Here is a 4,277-nt window from a genome sequence, read left to right on the forward strand (position 1 = left end):
GCTCTGCCCTGCCCTGCCCTGCCTTGCCCTGCCCTGCCCTGCCTTGCCCTGCTCTGCTCTGCCCTGCCCTGCCCTGCCCACCCAGCGCCCGCCGGCCACACGGCACCAGCGCTGAGCTGCGGCAGGGCGAAGCTTCGCTGCCGGGCTTACGCAGCCCGCTTCAAGGGCTGCCGCCGTGCCTCGAGCGCCAGCGCCGGGAGGGGCTGGCAGGCAGCGGGAGGGGCAGGAGCTGGCCTCACCACGCCCCCTCAACAGCCTGCCTCCGACTCCGTCATGCCCCGCTGTGACATCCAGAGCCCTCCAGGTCTCGGGCCGCGCTGCTGGGAGGGTGGCCGGCGCTGCAGAGGTTGAGATGCATTGCTGCTCTTCCCTAGGAAACTCATTTTTTCCCTTCCCTTTCCCTTTCCCCTAGGGCCGGGGTTAGTCCTGCAGCTGCTCACCCCGTGAGGGTCAGACTGCTCTTCCCCACCGCACCCTAGAATGGTGGCTGCCGCCCGGCCAGCCTCCCACCATCACCTCTCCCACCAGCTCTTCTCTGTTTGAGAGCAGCAGGTCAAGCAGGGCCTGCCCCTGGGAGGCTCACTTAACAGCTGTGACAAGAAGCTGTCCTCCATACACCCTAGGAACCTCCTGGACTGCCTCCTCTCTGCTGTGCTAAGCTCCCAGCAGATGTCTGGCAGGTTAAAGTCACCACAAGAACAAGGGCTGGCAATCTTGAGACCACCTCCAGCTGCTTGTGGAATACTTCATCTACCTCTTCATCCTGGTTGGGTGGTCTGTAACAGACCCCATCCAGGACATCAGTTTTGTCAGGCCTCCCTCTGATTTTAACCCACAGGCACTCAATCCTTTCATCAACCTCAAGTTCCGTGGCATCAAGAGATTCCCTATATGCAGACACCCCTCCCCCTCCCCCCCCTTCTCCCTCCCCTGTCTCTCCTGAAGAGCCTGCAGCCCCCAGTGCAGTGCTCCAGTGCTGTGAATCGTCCCACCACGCTTCGGTAATGGCAGGGGCCAGGGCCCTCGGCGGCAGGGTGCGGAGCAGCAGCACAGCACCAGCTCAGCACCAGCTCAGCACCAGCTCTTCCACACCCTGCACCGCGCTGAGGAGGAGGTCTGGGGAGAGCTGGCCCCGCTGCAGAGGTGAGCAGAAGAGACTCCAGGTCAACAGGCTGGATGTGATGGAGCAGTAAGGGGCAGGCAGTGCCTGTAACTACTCTCCAGCCTCCCTGGCTGGAAGACCTGCGGAGCCTAGCATGGCACAAACGCCCCAGGAGCAGGGGCACAACACCAGCCCTGCGAGGGCCTGCCCTAGCCAGGACAGGAGGCAGCTGCTCTCTGCTGCTGTACCCTGCCAGCCTGGTTCCTGTAGTGAGTCTTCTTGGAGCTCAGCAGCCCTTTATCCAAACACAGATGGCCTCTTTCCTCTTGCCAGGCTTGAGTGGGGCACAGATTAGATGATAGACAAAGCACAGCCTTCCCATAGCTGTTATAAATCCCATCCCTTCCATCTCTGAGACTCCTCACATGCAGGACTGAGCCTTCAACACAACCTCAGCCTCCACAGTGTGCCAGAGGGCTTTTCAATCTTGCTGGCCATTGAAGTTGAAAGGGGGTTTATCAGGTGAGACTGTAGCCAGCAGGGATAAGTTACTCCATAGACAAGAACAGGCACCTGTAGCACGAACATGCCAGCAGTATTTCAGTCCTGGATACTCTAGTGGAGCAGTGAGGGGTGGCTGAGTGTGGGGTGAGTGTGTTCCCCTTTACCAGCTGGCTCTGAGTACAGGTGGAACGGCACATGAACAGCTGTTACTCTTCCAGTAGAGTGTGTGAAAGTGTGTGTGTTTACCAGATGCATTTCCTTCCTCTCTGTACACAGCATGGAGGAAAAGCTGCCTGCAGCACGAAGAAAACAATGACAGCTGCTCCTGCCAGAGACTCTCATTTCATTTGCAGAGGTAGTGCAGAAGTCACACGTGTGTAGCACCAGGGCTGAAATGCAGGGTGGTGCTGCAGTGTTGCTGGGGATCCCTTTCCCCACTGACAGTGTGGTGCTGCTGCTCTTTTTTGTTCCCTCATTATGATGGACCTGGGCTGTATTTAGTTTTGCCTGACTTTGGAAACTTCTAGGCATGGTGCCCCTCTCAACTTCCCTAGGCAACCTCCTCCTCACACCATCTCCATTCCAATGTATTTCCTCCTTTGATCAAATCTACCCTCTTGATTTTAGGAGTGTTGCCCCCTGTCCTGTCACTGCAGCCCTCAGTGATGTCCCTCTCTCCATCCTGCTCTGCTGAAAGGCTGTCATGATGTCTCCCAACAGCCTGCTTTACCCACGTTTGAGTAGCTCCAACTCGCTCAGCCTTTCCTTGTGGGAGAGTTGCTCCAGCTGACTCCTTTTGTGGCCCTGCTCCTAGCTCATGCCTTCCTTGTGCTGGGGACCTCAGAGCACTGCATGAGGTGGAGCCCCAGCAGAGTGGATCAGAAGGGGAGAATTCAGCTCCATTGATCAGCTGGCCACTTTGAAGACCCAATCCCTCGAGTGAAAGCCTTTTCCCAGTTGCCAGCCTCTTCCTGATTTCCCCATGCTCCTGGAGCTCCATTTCTTTAGCAAAGGGGCAGCCAGCTCCAGCAGGAGCCTGACCATGCTCTCCGAATGAAACATCTCTCAGAACCTTTGCTGCAAGTCCAGAGACCATTCACCAAGCACCTGCAGCAGCAGAACATGGCCTTGGAGGAGGAGAACAAGGCCTTGCAGGAGCAGGGCACGGAGCTGCAGGAGGAACTGGAGAGCTAAGGTATGGAGAAAGCCTGTCTCCTGGCAGGGGCCCAGGCCTCCTGTGTAGCAAGCCAGAGGAGGGAACTGAGACTTCATGGGGGGGTTTATGTACTCTGGGTTCACTGTGCTGCCAGCTGTGAGGACAGGGCTGGGAGGGCTCAGCAGTGCTGCCTTTGCTGCCTGCATGTGTGCATCAGCTGAAGTAAGAGCAGAGGGCTGTGCTAATGTGGTCTTAATGCGCGAGACCGGAGCGTGGTGCTGATGCTCAGCTGTATTCCCTCACTCTGGTGGAGCTGCAGGGTCACATTAGGAGCAGGAGGAATTTCCCACTGTGATGGAATAGCCTCAAAGTGGCTGTAGAGAGTATGGAGTGTCCTGCTGAGGGGAGGAGGAGCAGTGTTGTGGCAGGGTTTTGGAAGCACTCCAGGAAATCAGTGCAGATGTAGGAGCAGGGCCGGGACAAGAGATGGAACCTTGAGAGTCAATGGGAGAGTCAAAGCAGTTCCCTCCTTTTGATCAAATGTGAGCTGACTGCTGGGGATTCCTGCTGTGGTTTGACAGCTGCAGGCACTGACAGAGGGTGTGTCTGGTTTTGGGCACCATGCCAGTGATAGGAACACCATCAGTCAGAAGATGGATAGGGCAACCTTCTGCCTGAGGAGCGCCTCAGAGCAACCAGGAACTGCCAGGAACCCGCAGGGGGCTCTGGCTGCGTGCAGAGGAACTGCATCCAGCCAAGAGCTGGAAGAGGGCCTGCAAGGGCAAGGAACTAAGAGTGGAGCCAGGCTTGGCTGTTCCCTTGTGTCCCAGCGAGGTAAGACGGGAGTGTCAAAGGTGCTTTCGCTTCGGGTGAGCGGCTCTCACACTCTTCTCCAAGGAGGAGAGTCCACAACTAATAAGGGAGCAATCCCTCCGTGGGCAGTGTTTGATGTGCTTGGTTGGGTGGCACTGCTGTGAGGTTGGCCTTCTCTCAGGAAAGCCTTAGCACCATTTCTTTTTTCTTCTTGGAATGCTGTAGGCTCACCAGGGCCCAGAGGCCATCCCAGCCAGCCTTGAGCCAGTGTGGACTGCAGAGGAACACCAACGTGCTGGGAACCAAGGATGTGAACAGCTTCTGGGAATGAGTGCTTTGGGTCTTTCAGTTTCTGGTAGGCAGGTAATTGACGGCAAGATCAGGTGTGCAGTGAGGAAGCCCTCAGCTGTTGGGGCAGGACACCCTCAGGGTAAAAGTCTATCCATTTCCTGATTCCTCTGGAGCTGCTAAGGCTGCCTGGTGGACTGTATGTGGGCACTTGGTGTCCATCAGCATGACTCCCTTGATGGGGAGGCTCCTTGCAGTAGGGGTGGTGAGACACTGGAACAGGTTGCCCAAGAAGGTTGTGGATGCTCCCTCCCTGGATGCATTCAGGGCCAGGTGGGATGAGGCCTTGAGCAACCTGGTGTAGTGGCAGCTGTCCCTGCCCATGCTGAGGGATGGGAACTGCGTGACCTTTAA

At 57.0% G+C, this 4,277-nt stretch overlaps 1 long non-coding RNA gene across 1 annotated transcript; it reads left to right on the plus strand.

The window, feature by feature from the left end:
• The first annotated feature begins 1,905 nt into the window (after window positions 1-1,905).
• LOC137455253 (uncharacterized) lies at window positions 1,906-3,953 on the plus strand. The gene is made up of 4 exons (XR_010990809.1): window positions 1,906-1,961; window positions 2,234-2,801; window positions 3,391-3,596; window positions 3,801-3,953. It is a non-coding gene; the product is annotated as an uncharacterized lncRNA (long non-coding RNA).
• Window positions 3,954-4,277: the final 324 nt, after the last annotated feature.

The sequence above is a fragment of the Melanerpes formicivorus genome, unplaced genomic scaffold (assembly GCF_026170545.1).
Source record: "Melanerpes formicivorus ecotype bairdi unplaced genomic scaffold, bMelFor1.0.p_v2 SCAF_94, whole genome shotgun sequence".
NCBI lineage: Eukaryota > Metazoa > Chordata > Aves > Piciformes > Picidae > Melanerpes > Melanerpes formicivorus.